General features: G+C 44.4%; 1 protein-coding gene across 1 annotated transcript in view; it reads left to right on the top strand.

Moving 5' to 3' along the window:
* Zhx2 (zinc fingers and homeoboxes 2) overlaps positions 1-4,801 on the top strand; it is a 143,342-nt gene extending 138,541 nt beyond the window's left edge. The window contains exon 4 of the mRNA XM_013032254.1: positions 4,668-4,801. The gene's annotated coding sequence lies outside the window, so the exon portion shown is untranslated. The remainder of the gene's footprint in view (positions 1-4,667) is intronic.
* Positions 4,802-15,832: the final 11,031 nt, after the last annotated feature.

Below are 15,832 nucleotides of genomic sequence, written 5' to 3'. Positions count from 1 at the left end.
TTGTGTGCGCATCCTCTGTACAACATGATGTTCTGAACACGTGATGTACCCAGTGGGGCCTCACAAACTCATACTGTCTACCACAGGCCCACTTACCATTCTTTTTCTGGTAGACGCATCCTCTCTCAAAGAGAAAAAGAGAAAGGAAAACAGGGACGGGCAGTCAGTCATGTGTACTTACTTACAAGGCTGGGCTAAGCCGGGGACAGCCTCGCACCGTGGCCTGTTTCGGACAGCAGCTGTTGGTCCTGTCCCATACTTGTCTTGTCAGAACAGTAAGACCAACACCATCTCTTGTGTGTTTTGCCCTTGCTGCTATTTTTTTTAAGCAGTAAAAAGGATAGCATCTCTTTCTTTGCTTCCTTCCAGATGCTACCAAGAGTATTTAAGTTGACTGAATTGGAGATTTGAGGTTATTTCATTTCACCTGAAATGCTCTAAAAATGCTTTATATATTGCCTTCTTGTGGCTCAAGGAAGCTGCTCTCCACTGAGGTCCTGAGACCCCTTCAAGTCTGAAGACACCTGTGTAAATTTAGACCTGTAGGGCCACAAAAGCCAGGGAAGGGAGGTTGCTATGGTTACTAATGGCCTCTTTGCGCACATAATGGGACATGTCTTGTGCATGTGCTCCTGGCTGGGCCAGCGCCACTCCAGGCCCCAGCTTAGCAGGTGGCTTAGGGGTGAGTAGAGGAAAGAAGGGGTTCCTTTCTGAAAGGTTTTGCAAGGGCAGCCTGGAATGCAAGGCAAAATGTGCAATGGCCCAGGTGGACTTCTCCAGAGAGCAATTAAAAGACCAAGGAAGGGGCATGTCTCACAGTATCCTTTAGAATAATGACAGAGAGGTGGGAACCTTCTAATGATTTTACAAGATCCTAAAGGGAGCCCTAGAAATGGCCACAGCTTTGTGGTAATGAACTCCACCATCATGCATTCATTTACTTGATAATAAAGCACCTGGCAGATGAGGAGAATCTTCTAGAAGCTTTCTTTGAACCAGTTCTACCAGCTAACCCCAAAAAAGAACAACTTAATGAGCTTCCCACCCTGGGATGCTATCCTGTCTCCTGTAGGAACTGCCCACCTCTATCTGGCTGTCTTGGCTTCCGTTGCTATAGCCAATTTCTTGCCCTTTGTCAATCAAGCCAGGCGCCATGGCTCAGGCCTGTAACCCTAGCTACTCAGGAGGCTGAGATCTGAGAGTCAAGGTCCAAAGCCAGCTTGATAGAATAGGCCCTGAGACTGTATCTCCAATTACCCAGCAAAAAAAAAGCTGGTCTGAAGCATGGTTCAAGCAGTAGAGCACCTCTGTGAGCGAAAAGCTAAGCAAAATCCCAAAGGCCTGAGGTGCACACACACACACACACACACACACACACACACACACACCACACACAATATTCTATCAGTCTAGCCTGTATCTTCCTCTGATGAACTGAAGAAGCGACTTTTTTTTTGTCGACCTCACTTGTCCTGTCTTCCATCCTTGATCTCCCTCTCATCCAGTAACGTCTTCTCATCCAGTGTCTTCCGCTCACCCCACAGCGGATGATAGGGTTCTATTCCATTCAGCCATACATTCAAGACACCTGCTGTGTGCCAGATGCTGTGATAGAGGCCAGAGACAACTGGTGACAGATGACACAGTCCCTGCTCATTTGTGCAGAACCCAAGAGGTTACGGAGGGTGCAACCTGAGCTTTCCTCTGCTAACCAGTATGTCATGTGATACAGGGAGACTCTACACATCTCTGCATGGTGCTCACAGTCCGGACACTCAGGCTGGGCAGGCCAGGGGAGCTTCTGAGAGGAAGTGATCTAGAGTCCACACACATATCTATGCTAGGGAAGCCAGACCCTATCTCAAAAATAACTAGTACAAACAATGCTGTAAGGCAGCTCAGCAGTAGAGTGCCTAGCAAGTTCTGGGGCCCTGAGTTCAAGCCCCAGTACCATCACAAAGAAAAAATCACTCCTGTTATAGAAAGAACAGTGTAGGCCAAGGTCCAGACACAAGAAAAGGAATCATGCAATTGAGGCTCATAAGCTGTTTGGCATAGCCAGGAATCAGAGTTTGGGTTCATTTAAGCTAAAAGCGAGCCCCGTGGTTGTCTATAACAGATAGAAGCTGTTGTGAGCCACCTGGATTTGCTGGATTTGAATGTTAAGATGCACAGTATGGCAGAGTGAACTTGGATGGCACTTCCTGAAAGGTTTCCCAAGGGACAGTTCCCTGACACCCCTGGGGCCAACTGTCCCATCCTTTCTTCCAAGTTTATTCGCCTCTCCTACTTGAGATGCACATCTGGGCGAGCTATGGCTGCCTGATCACCCCCACCCCCAAGACTTCAAACCACGATCCTTAGATCTGAGCCTCCTGAGAAGCTAGGATTAATGGCTAAGCCACTAGTGCATGGATGACCACTGACATTTGAATTAACATCCACAAATGCAGAGATGTAGGAGTTAGCTGTATCCCCCAAATCAAAGCATATCCAAGAACCCCACTCTGATTCTGATGAATGTCACAAGTGTGAGCTGGAAAACATTAAAGTGTTAAACACATGGCAACATTAGACACCCCTAATATTTGGGGGATCTGCCATATTGGGCTAGAACTGAAATCTGGAAGCTCTCTCAAGCTCCAATCAGAGGCACCTTAAAGAAGGCTTCCCACTGAGAGGGAAAAACATCTTCCTAAATTATTTCACAGCTTTTATGAACCAAGAATATGGGTCTCGTGAAATTCAGACTTTCTCAGTGGTGCCTCTCCTTAAACGCATGATCTTGAAAAGTGCAGTTCGCTGAAGAGGTTACACATATAATCATCCTGAAATAATTCATGGTACCAGGGGAAAAAAAAGATGAAATTTAGTGAGAAAAGCTTGTCAAAAGCTAAGACAGGCTGAAAGCTAGACTTCTTATGCCAGTTAATGAAACTGTGAATGGAAACTGAAAATCAACATATGATTAGAAAGTGAAGCAACCAAGCCAGGCATCAGTGGCTCATGCCTGTAAGCCTGTCTACTCCAGAGGCTGAGATCTGAGGATCACAGTTCAAAGCCAGCCTGGGCAGAAAAGTTCCTGAGACTCTTATCTCCAACTAACTACCAAGAAGACAGAAGTAAAAAAAAAAAAAAAAAAAGGAAAGGAAAGGAGGGAAGGAGGAAGGAAAGAAAGGAAATGAAGCAACCTCATTGCTAAGTGGTCTGGAGAGAAAATCCAATGAGCTACAACATTCCCTTCAACCAAAACCTAATCCAGAGTGAGGGCTAACACTCTCCAATTCAGAAAGGCTGAGGGAGGTGAGGAAGCGCCAAGGGAAGGACCTGTGGTTTATAGGAAGGTCCTTAGACCTTCCTATAAAGTATGTAAGAATTAAACATTCCTGAACCGGGCGCCGGTGGCTCATGCCTGTAATCCTAGCTACTTAGGAGGCTAAGACCTGAGGATCACAGTTCAGAGCCAGCCAGGGCAGGAAAGTCCGTGAGACTCTTATCTCCAATAAGCCACCAGGAAACCAGAAGTGGCGCTGTAGCTCAAGTGGTAGAGCACTAGCCTTGAGCTGAAGAGCTCAGGGACAGCGCCCAGGCCCAGAGTTCAAGCCCCACCACCACCACCAACAACAACAACAACAAAACCATTTCTCCATTCTGAGTTTAGTAAGTACTATTGGTTAAGAGCACAGACTCTGGAGATTCCCTGGGTTCAAATCTTGGCCCTGCCACTTACCAATGTGTGATCATAGGTAACTAACTTAGCTTCTCTGTTCCATTTCCTCACCTGTAAAATGGGAAGGACAATAATACCTATACTTCTTAGGATTGATATCAACATTAAATAAAATGTATTCTAAATCTCTCTGCTTATTATTATGTATCCTACCATGCTTGCAAATGGCTCCCTGTAATTAAAAACAACAACGACAAAAGCACATATAATATTTAGCAAGTACCCAGGCACTCTGCGAGAACCTGCTGCATACATTAACTCATGGAACTGTCGCAATTCAACCTGGTGGATAGGGTCACATCCCTGTGAAAGATGATATCACATGGGTACAGCCCATAGCCACAGGACCCATCCCCAGGTTTGTCTGACTCCAGGAGCCATGGGGACCGGCTGCCTCCCAGGATGCTTAGAGGAGTCGCAGTCCACCAGAAAGTCACACTGTTTTCAAAAGCCTAATTCATTCTGGGCATGTCCCCTAGTATCTGTCTGTGTCTGGGAAACACACTTCTATCTTAACAGAGTAGGCACTGAAGGGTGTGTGTCCTTCCTCCAACCCTCAAGATAGCTTGGGAAGAAATCCCCACCTCAGCAGGGGACCTGTGGCTTACACCTGTCATCCAAGCTACTCAGGAGACTGAGATCTGAAGATCACGATTTGAAGCCTGTCCAGGCAGGAAAGTCCCGGAGTCTTTTATCTCCAATTAACCACCAGAAAAGCCAGAAGTGAAGCTGTGGCTCAAGTGGTAGAGCGCTAGCCTTGAGCCAAAGAAGCTCAGGGACAGCTAAAATAATAATAATGACATACAATAAATCCTCCCCTACCCCCCCCATGCTCCTTCCCCCAAGGGTCCAGGGAGGGGCAGCCAGCTGCTTTGCACTGCATTAAACAGTGGTCCTCTTTGCTGACATCTGTCTCTGGATTGTGTCTTCCTTCTAGGGTACTTGGCTGGAACTCTTGGCTGGAACTCTGCTGATAAGGAGATGCTCTGACCTTGAAGAAACGTTCCTCATGTGGGCCACCTCGCCAGCGATTCCAAGTGCAACTTCGCTTGTGTGTGCCTGGAGGGCACGGGGGGGGGGGCAGCCACTCCTCACACACCTCCCAGAGGACCCGTGGGAATTGTTCATAGTGCCAAAGTCCTACTACTGCATTTTCAATGGGCCCTTGTATATAGTTTGCTCCTCTGCCCTGGCCACCTCTCCCACCCGACCCCATCTCTTGCTATACTGGAACTGATTTGTACAATGTGGGAATTTTGTTACCTTTTTAATTGAGGGCAACTTCCTTTTTAAGGCACTACTATTGTAGTATTGGGAGAGCTAACCACATTGCTTTTCCCTTTCCTCTATTTTTTTCTCATTAATTTAGGGGAATATTAGTAATGCCATTATAGCTACTGGATTTTAGGTAGGGATGATTTCTTTTTGAGGGTAGGTTGACATTTGGGAATTTTTCTTGGTGGGAAGGGCTGAGGTTGGACCTCTGTCTCAACTTGGAATGGGTTTATAGATGGCAGATCTCACAAGTCAAACCCATTTCCCCCAGCTGCCTTGGGGAAAACCCTGCCTTAGCCACACACAGGCTTTCTGAACTGCTGAGAAGTAGGGGCCTGACTTCTTTTCCTTTTTGTTTTTTTCTTTTGCAAGTCCTGGAGCTTGAACTCAGAGCACTGTCCCTTTTTTTGCTCAAGGCTAGCACTCTACCACTTGAGCCACAGCTCCAGTTTGGGCTTTTAAAAAAAATGGCTCATTGGAGATAAGAGTCTCACAATCTTTCCTGCCCCAACTAGCTTTTAACCACGATCATCAGATCTCAGCCTCCTGAGTAGCTAGGATTACAGGCGTGAGCCACCAGCACCTAGCTTAGGTCTGACTTCTTAACTGCTTGGGGCCAGATTTGACCCAGCCAGTGCTGGAAGAGCAGGATAGCAGAGGCTACCTTCTCTACGTACCTTTTTAAATATCAGCAGAAAGGGCTCCTATATTTGTTATCATCCTCATTATTCTTATGAAATTAAAACAAAAAAACATGATCTTCCTCTTTAGATGATACAAAGACAAACAGCTTTGGTTTTAATTTCTCTTCTTCCTTTTCTTGGTGTGGCATTTGAAAAGATTTCAGCTTGCAACCTCACCATGAATTTTTTTTTTTTGTTTTTAATTTGAGTGTGTATGTGTTTGTTTTGGGCCAATTTTAGCTACTTGAGTGCACTTTTTTCAGTTAGTCCTAACTTTTAAAGAAGGAAAACCAAGAGACATATCTGGTGTAAATGTTGCAATATGAATTATGTTTGCAATCCCTCTTCCTCTCTCCACAGCCCCCAGATTTGAGTTCACTGCAGAAAAAAAAATGCTAGGGAGTTTGAATAAAAACCAGTTTTTCTAACTTGTTGCTCATTTGTTGTAACTCAATAAAACAAAGACTAAACGTTTTTATAACTTTTTTTCCTCTGTTCCTCCTTCTTCATTAATAGCTGGCTTCCTACAGTTCAGCCTGGGGATACTCTAATGCAGTCATTTCTTGTTGAAAATTTATTTTGGCATCCATCTTGGGATGTCCATCTTGGGGAAATTTGATGTTACAAACGAGGCTGTAAAATCAAGCTCTCCTGCCGTACGTACTTGACACAGACAAGGAAGCTCTAAGCCTCCCTTCTCCAGGGTTCCATCAGGGAATCATCAGTAAAACATCATCAGGGTAGGACTGAGAAGACCTTAGGTGCCTTGCTGGCTATTGGGTGACCTGAAGTAAGTCCCTCCCCCTCTATCTCCCAGACTGCCAGTGACTGACATCTGGGACACTGTCATTTCTCAAGGGATTAGTGCTTCATGTTGATGTCTGGCACTTGTCTAGAACCCTGGTTCTGTGTGTGTGTGTGTTTGTGTGTGTGTATGTGTAAATCGCTTTTAAAGTGTGAACAGAAATATTTTATCCATTCCAACCAGGTATTTGTTTGACCTGTTTTAAATCTCTCTCTCTCACACACACACACACACACACACACACACACACACACACACACACACACGCCCCCCCACTACAGTTATCTCAGAATGATTTTCTTGAGGTCCAGGAGGCAATGTGGGAAGTAGAACATCTGAAGGCCCCGTGGTAGTAGATTCCATTAATTCTAAATAAGATTTTCCTATCAGATCAGGAATGCCAGTAAGAGAAATTCCTGGCCCATAATACCTAAACACAGAAGGATCCTCAACCATAGCGTGAGGATGTGGAACCACCACCAGGGGTTACATTGTTCCTCAAGGATCTGTGTTTACTCAGCTTATACCACTGATTGTTAGTTGAACATCCCACATCACTAGTAGCCATAGCAGGGCAGATAATCACCCTAAGGGACTTTATTTTTTTATTGTTGTTATAAAGGTGATTTATACATGGGCTACAATTACGTAATCGGGGACTGAGTGCATTTCTTTTTCAGCAGTGTCACCTCTTCCCTCATTTTCTCCTATTTTTTCCCCTCCCGATCCCCTTCCCCCACAAGTTGTGTAGTTCTTTTTCAACATCGTTCCTAGTAAATATCAATGCTGCATTTGTTCACCTTTTGTCCCACCAGTTCGGTATTCCTCCAAAAGCTCCCCCATATTAAAGTGAATTTAAAGAGAATACTGTTTTAAAATCCCACTCCCTCTCCCAGGAATCAGAGAGAGCAACAGTCAACAACCACATCAGTCTTTTGAAAGTCATCTGGGGCCAGGGACCAGTGGCTCATGCCTGTAATCACAGCTACTCAAGAGGCTGAGATCTGGGGACTGCAGTTCAAAGCCAGCCTGGGCAAGAAAGTCCACAAGACTCATCTCCAATTAACTACTAGAAAACTAGAAGTGGCACTTGTGACTCGAAGTGGTAGAGTGCTTGCCTTGAGCAAAAGAGCTCAGGGACAGCATTCAGGCCCTGAGTCCAAACCCCACAACCAACACAAATGAAGAGGAGGAGAAGGGGGAGGAAGAGGAAGAGGAGGAGAATTCCTCACACCCCACTGAGGATATAGTCCATGGCACCATATCCTTCGCTCCTCATCACAGTTTGGGGAGTCACTGAGTTAATTTATCAAGCCCTCCTGAGACCAGGACCTGACCACACATTCTCCATAATTGTGCATCATCGGCAAAAAAAATCCCCCTAATTTTCCTTATCAGTAAAGTTGAATATAGCCAATTATTTAAAAAGAAAAAATGACAGCCATCTTTTTTATTGTGCCTTTACTATAGGTATAAGCTCAGTGATGAGCTCTTTACCTCGATGTTCTTATTTTTTATCTTTGCCACCCTCTGAGATAGAAGAGGGCTCATCTGATTCTAGGGGCTTTCCAGAAGATGAGTCACCTCCCTCCCATAGTAGACAGCTGTGCACTGGAGCACCATTTACCTAGCCAGGTAACAGACCGTGCACAACTCCCACACAGGACCAAACAGGTGCCAGGAGAACTTGTGCCTGATCATATTTCCCTGTAGTCACAAGTAGCCAAAGCTCTTGCTAGGAAGAGGAGTCAGTCTAAAGGTAAGGCAAATGGAGACCCAAAGAAAAAGTAAGAAGGGAAGAGAAAAGAAGAATAAGATGGAATGAAACAAATGACTACAGTGGTGAAATCGTTTAAGTCCTTGGACTCTGCTGTTTTTGAGACCAGCTCCCCTGGCCTTTCTGTTTTTATGAAAACCAACACATTTCCTTTTTGGAGGCTTCATTTTTTTTTTTCAATTGGATTTCTATCAATCACTAGACATACGCTGGTGAGGTAACAAGATCAGGAGATGAAAATCCAAGAGCAGACACTATGCATAAAGAGCCGCATGTGGCTCGTGGCTTCGGCACGGATGATATAGCTCAAAGTCGGGATCCCTAGATCTTCAGCAGCAGCAGCACCCAGAGCTCATTAGAAATGCAGAGTCTCTGGCCCTCGCTCCTCATCTGACAGGACACGTCACCAGTCTGTGAACAGAGTATAAACTCCAAGGCCTCAGCCAGGCGCCGGTGGCTCACACCTGTAATCCTAGCTACTCAGAAGGCTAAGATCTGAGGGGCACGGTTTAAAGCCAGCAGGGGCAGGAAAGTCCATGAGACTCTTCTCTCCAATAAACCACAAGAAAACCAGAAGTGGTGCTGTGGCTTAAACAGTAGAGCACTCTCCTTGAGCTGAAGAGCACAGGAACAGTACCCAGGCCCAGAGTTCAAGCCCCACAACTGACCAAAAAAAAAAAAAAAAACCCAAGGCCTCAAGAGCAAGGAGGCAGAGGAAGGAAAAGGGCAGAGTGTGAACACTAGGAGTGACAGCACTCTCTGGCTTGTCATGATCTAGTATGGATACAATCGGAAAGATGTCTGTTCCCTATTACAAGTCCCTGAAAGTATCCTATCTAAACACGTCACAGTAAGATGGTCGTATAAACCACAGCAAAGACATCATCATGGCCCCTGGAAAGAGTCAATAAAATGAATAAACAAGTACTTCTTGAGCACCTGCCACAACATGTGGCAAGTCAGCTGTCCTGCCCGGCGAGGCCCACGCCTACCTGAGCTCCTCTCGACTTGGAGGAACTTAGAATCTGCAAGTGAAGACCAAGGTTTCCATCAGTCTAAACCCTTCATCTTAGGTATCATAAGGTATAAGTTATATCCTAAAGTATCATAGACCACCTCAGGCTGGGCCCTTTCAGGAAAGATATGAACATTCTAGTAATCTTGGGGTAGTTCATTTAGATTGTTCACAAAAATGTAGACAGGATTTAGGGAAACAACAAATGAGGATGTGGGGGGCCTGGCTTCTAGGAGCGAGGGACCCAGTAGAGGACAGATGGACAGATGGACATCTCCTTTGGGACACCGTAAGAAGAGATGTGACCTTCAATAAATCATGGTGACCCAGTGGAGAGCCAAGGAATAAATACGTGACATCATTCAAATTTCTACCATCTTCAGCCTTCCTTCCACTGCCTTCTGATAGTCAACACAACCAAAAGCCCAAGAGCAAGGGTGTCTGTTGACAAAGTCCATCAGATAGTTCAGCACACAGACCAATCTATGGGCTTAACCAAAAAAGGCAGCTGGGAAGGTGGCTCAGTGGTAGAGTGCTTGCCTTGCATGCATGAGGCCCTGGGTTCAATTCCTCAGCACCACATAAACAGAAAAAGCCAGAAGTGGTGCTGTGGCTCAAGTAGCAGAGCGCCAGCCTTGAGCTGAAGAACTGAGGGACAGTGCCCAGGCCCAGAGTTCAAGCCCTTTGATGGACCAAAAAAAAAAGAAATCAAAGACGGCAAGTACACACCAACCTTGCCATCCTGCCCCTCTTCACAGCTAATACAAACACCGATAGTAGAAGTACTTTTGTCTAATGGATCTAGATGATACTGAATCTAGTGCTCCTCTGTGAATCTACTAACCTTGAGAGAGAGAAAATATGTGGTAGATGCCACTGGTCACCTAGCTAGTCTATTCCCTCCCTCCACACACATACATACTTCTTTACTAACAGAACTAAGGTATTTCTATCAGTAACCTATCCAGCCCCAGGTGAGAAACTTCATTTGCCAGCTCCCTTGCAGCTAGGAGTGGCTGATGAAACATAAGCAGACCACTACATAGCTAATGCCATTCTCCTGCTTCCCTTCTTTGTACACAATGCTGATCTTAAAACTGGGGCCTGGATGTTCTCGTCAAACCTCTCCCACAGGGCTTCCTTTCAACCTCTTATTGTGTGATATGGGATATATTTACAGAACCTACAACTCTTTGGATATATTATTTTTTTGGTCGATCGTGGGGCCTGAACTCTGAGCCTAGGCACTGACCCAGAGCTCTTCAGCTCAATGCTAGCACTCTACCACTTGAGCCACAGAGCCACTTCCAGCCTTTTCTGCATATGTGGTGCTGAGGAATTGAACCCAGGGCCTCATGCATGCAAGGCAAGCACTCTACCACTGAGCCACTTTCCCAGCTCCTCATTGGATATTTTTACTATTATTATTATTTTGAAAGAGATGTATGTCTCTGCCTCCTGAGTGCTGAGATTGATTAAGAGCATATTACCACATCTAACGGGGATCTGTCTCATACTTGCAATCAAATCCATTCATTGCAAATATGAAACTTCTATTCCACCCCTGAGCTATATCTAGCCCTTTGTTTACATACCTATTCATTTATCTCTGTACTCATTTTGAGGTAAGAGGTAAGTTAAACATTATTTCCTATTCATGGAAACTTGATCTAAATTCAAAAGAAGAGGAGGTGTTTGCAAGTGGATAGATCAGAAGATACAAGATGCAGTAATGAACAGATATATACAATTTCAGGACTTGAAGTACTAGGAATCTAACCAGCATTCTCTAGTGTGTAATAAAGGAAAAAATCACCGACTTCCTGATGGGAAATCAAAAAGTGGTTCAAGAGTTCCCCCAAATAAGTTAAAACAGTCTACAAGAAATAGATGTAAAGTGAGATAAATTTTTTTTTTTTTTGCCATGTTTCAGATTTGGCTTCCCCTAGCTGAATTTGTGTCACAAGTTTTGGAATCAGGTCCTTCTCTTCAAATTTGTTCCCCAACTCCTCACTGTCTTCCCTTCTGATATGCTGGTGGGGGTGGGGTGAGGCCTAATGGACAGACGCTTCCTGGTTGATGTAGTTTTTCCTCTTAGAATACCCACACTTTCCTCTCTTCTTCCTGGAACTTCACCCATTCCTCCAGGTCCAGTTCTATCAGAATCTGCGGTGATCAGAAAACAACTGAAAGAAGACACATATACCCCAAAATGGCTCTCAAGGACCCCCGCTTCTCTGGACTCCAGGCAATGCCCATCACCAGGACTTAGCTCTAACCACAAGGGAGTTTAGTGGTTTGAAGGCTTGTGAGGCACCTCTAGGTCAAGAAGTAGCCAAGCAACAGGTTTCATCTCTCCAAAACCAGCACCTCTTCTTTTTAGTAAAGTACCCCCCTTCCCACTGGGAAAGGCTTCTGTAGCTCAGTTTTTTCCTAGTTCCAACTAGATAATATTGTTATGACACTAGCACAGAACACGACCCTTCTACCCATGGGTGGCCAGTCCTGGCACTCATCTGTGACCTCAGTGAGTAGCCCAAGGGATACTTACATGACTCAAAGTGTGCCCATCAGTTATTCTTCAGTATTATAGAAATTGAAGGTGAACAGCTATAAAAAAAGAAAAACTGAGCAACAGTCCAAAGCATTTAGGTAACACGCTGCTGTGTGCTGTGCATGCTAGTCAGGCCAGTGTCCCTTAGAAAGGAGAAAAATTAAGTTCATAATGTCCCTTTTAACTGTGTTTTGCACATTTGGACTATGATTGAGGACTGAACCACATGAGACATGATTTCATCAGAGTTAGATGAGCAAGTTGTTCCAGTCCATGCAAAGTGAAGCTGGAAAACCTGCTATTACAATCTCTACAAGCCCTGTTACGCATTTCCATGGACCAAATTTGTCTGTCCACATGCTCACACTGTCCTCAGCCCGGTAGGAACCACTCTGACCCTGGAATTAGACAGAAGCATGGCTTAAAAGCAGCAGAGAACCAGTGGCTACCTCCCATCCTAGGCTCTTCCCACATGCCAACATCATTCAGGATTCAGGGGTCCATGCCCTGGACCGATCAGTCATGCCCACTCCTTGAACTCCCGTCTCCTCATTTGAAAACGAAAGGGTTTAGACCAGATGACCGTTCATTTTCATCCATCTGTGAGATTCTGTGATTATGGGAGCCTGGGCCAACATCCTCAGAAGAGCTCCAGGCTTCAGAAACCTTTATTTATCTTCAACCAAAGCCTGTGAGAGAGTTTCTCAGGACCACAGAGAGCCAAATGCAGCCCCTGGGTGTGAGAGCCGTGGGGCAAAGATTGTCAGCAGGCTCCCTTGGGGAACTTTGGAGAAGCATGTGTTCTTGAACACATGTGTAATTAAAGAACAACAGACAATGGCACCGCCAACTAAAAGGGAGACTAGCTCAAAATATTTATCCAAACCCAGAACGAATCTTCCTTCTGCCAAGCAGCCTTCGCAGTGGTGTCTGTTAAAGCAACAGAGAACTTTTGTGTGGGGTCATGTAACCAGCTGCTCTGGTAAGACAGCTGCTGTGTGCTGGACACAGTGTCTTCAACACCATCTCCCCCTTCCGAGGTGGGGAAATCCTTCCAGGCACCCGTGTGAGAACCAGGCTAAGGACTAGGATGGCCTCAACACAGTGACTTTTCTAAGGGTATTTTTTTAAAAATCCAGGTGTGCTCCAAGGAAAGTTTTTCTCAGAGCTTCTGACTCCCTGGTGTGGCAGCTCACCCCACATATTGTGTAAGAGTGGCTCCAGAAAAAAGGCCCTCCATGGAACATTACCATTTTGATCTTCCACACTGGGAAATTGCACAATTTTCCACATCATAGAAATGAAGTTTGGACTTCAGAATTCTGCATGATTGAATTCAGGAATCCTCCACACAACTGGTACATGTCAGAGCCGGGAATGAAACCCAAGTTGCTTAAGCCCATGACCAAAGCCCATGATTTTCACCACAACAGTCCAGTCCCACCTCAAGTGATTGTCATGGCTCGTAATTGATTCTAACACTGGACACAGAACACAGGGATATGCACAGTCAAGATGGGCTGACACAGGGTGAATGGGCACCAGCCTATATTCCCAGAGGATGACCCCAAGCACTCCCATGCCTTCTGTCTAGGATTCTGCCTTTCATGTCTGTGGTCACAGAAGGCTAAGGGAACAGACTTTCAAAGAGCTGTGAAGAGGAAAAAAGCAAATTTTAAACAACTTTCAGGGTATCAGATGGATTTAACAGTCCACTCCTGATGACCTATAACAATGGGAACCAACAGACTATAGGAATTTGAATCCACCTGTCAATTTGTCATCATTTGAAAGAAGTTGCAGAGTTGTGGAATCCCTGGCAGAGTGCTCATGCCCTGTTTGATAATTATCCATCCATGTGACTGTTCTTATTCACTGGACCAGGAGTGCTCTTAGGCATGTTTCTGGATGTATGCATCCCTATCTCTCCAATGCCAACACACCTGGGAGCTCTTGATAAACATCAAGGAAGAAAGGGAGAGGACTAAGGGAAAGAGGAAAGGAAGGGAAGGAGGGAGGAAAGGGAAGGGAAGGAGAGAAGGAAAGAGGGAGTAAAGAAGAGAAGGCAGTAAGGGAAGGAGAGAAAGGTGAGAGGAAGAAAGGGAGGGAGGGGGTTAACTATAAGCTTTTTTAAAGGCTCTGTAAAACTCACATAAAATTAGCATACCAACAGTAGGACATAAATTTAAGGTGTTTTTTTTAAACATAACACCCAAGTGCAATGCTGTCTTGATTGGTTTGAACAGACCAATTTTAAGAGTCATTTGGAACAAATGAAGAAATGTGAATATGGATGGATTGTAGATGATATTAGGAAATTATTATAATCATTAGGTATGCTGGTGGTGTTGAAGTTATATTTTAAAATGTACTTACTTGTTTACAATATATAATAAAGAGATGACATGTAAGGAGATAGATATATAGGCCTTTAAATATTTTAAATGTTTCAGACAAAAAAGATGGTGGATTAACAATTATTAAATTAGGCAATGGTCATTACAGGTGTTGGTTACACAATTCTCTCCACCTTCCTGTGCATTTGAAATTGTCCATAATACAAAAGTCCAATAAAACAATTCTAACATAAACACAGAACAATGATCAAATTCAGACAATTATCATTGCTACAGTTATATAATACATATTACAATATTGACGAGTGTCTAACCCTGCCTTATTAACAAGGCTTTCTTTCCAATTCTAAACCACATTTTGCATTTGCTTTCCACGCTTCTTTGCTCTTTCAATCAGCAGCATCGCTCATTCAATCAGCAGCATCGCTCAGCCCATCTTATCTTTCACAACATTTACTTTTTTTTTCCAATGCTGGGAACAGAACCTAGCTAGTCAAGCATTCTGCCACTGATCTACATCCTCAGACCAACCCTGACACACTGTGTGTGTGTGTGTGTGTGTGTGTGTGTGTGTGTGTGTGTGTGTGTGTGTCTCATAGGGCTTGAACTCAGTCCTAGCTAGTAAAGCATTCTGCCACTGATCTACATCCTCAGACCAACCCTGACACACTGTGTGTGTGTGTGTGTGTGTGTGTGTGTGTGTGTGTGTCATAGGGCTTGAACTCAGTGCCTAGCCACTGTCCCTAAACCCTTCTGCTCAAGGCTAGAACTCTACCACTTTGAGACATGGCTCAAAAATTTTTGGTTTTCTAACTGGAGACATGAGTCTCACGGACTTTCCTGCCAGGTCTGGCTTTGAACCTTGATCCTCAGATCTCAGCCTCCTGAGTAGCTAAGATTACTGGCATTAGCACCCAGCCTCATTGACACTTTTAAAGAATAAGGCTCACTCTTCTATAAAGTGTCTCCTTGATTTAACATGTGTCTGTATCCTTGTGACTTGATTACTGAATTCTATACATTTGGGCAGGAATTCTGCTTAATATATTTTGTAACCTTCTCAAAATAACCCATGTGGATATGCTAAATATGTTTCATTGTTTGATTCTTTTTTGAGACAAGAGCTCACCATGTAGCCCAGGCTGGCCTCCAACTCACAATCCCCCTGACTCAACCTGCTGGGTGCTGGGATGTCCAAATTAACTACTGGGGAAATATGCTTCTGCCATATTTCTTTACTATAATTATATTATTGCCTGGGTACTGGTGACTTATGCCTGTAATCCTAGTTACTCAGGAGGCTGAGATTTGAAGATCAAGGTTCAAAGCCAGCTCAAGAAGAAAAGTCCAAAAGATTCTTATTTCTAATTAACCAGCACAAAGCCAGAAGTGAAAGTGTAGCTCAAGAAGTAGAGCCAGCTAGCTACAGCAATAAGACAAGATGCAAATATAAATGGGATCCAAATAGGGAAAGAAGAAATAAAACTCTCCCTCTTTGCAGATGACATGATCTTATATTTAAAGAATCCCACAGATTCCACTCCCAAATTACTCAAGCTGATTCAAAACTTTGGCAAAGTAGCAGGGTATAAAATTAACCGTCAAAAATCAATGGCTTTTCTGTATGCCAACAATG

The sequence above is a fragment of the Dipodomys ordii genome, unplaced genomic scaffold, assembly GCF_000151885.1.
Source record: "Dipodomys ordii isolate 6190 unplaced genomic scaffold, Dord_2.0 Scaffold151, whole genome shotgun sequence".
Classification (NCBI taxonomy): Eukaryota; Metazoa; Chordata; class Mammalia; order Rodentia; family Heteromyidae; genus Dipodomys; species Dipodomys ordii.
This window is presented reverse-complemented; position numbering and strand designations above follow the sequence as displayed.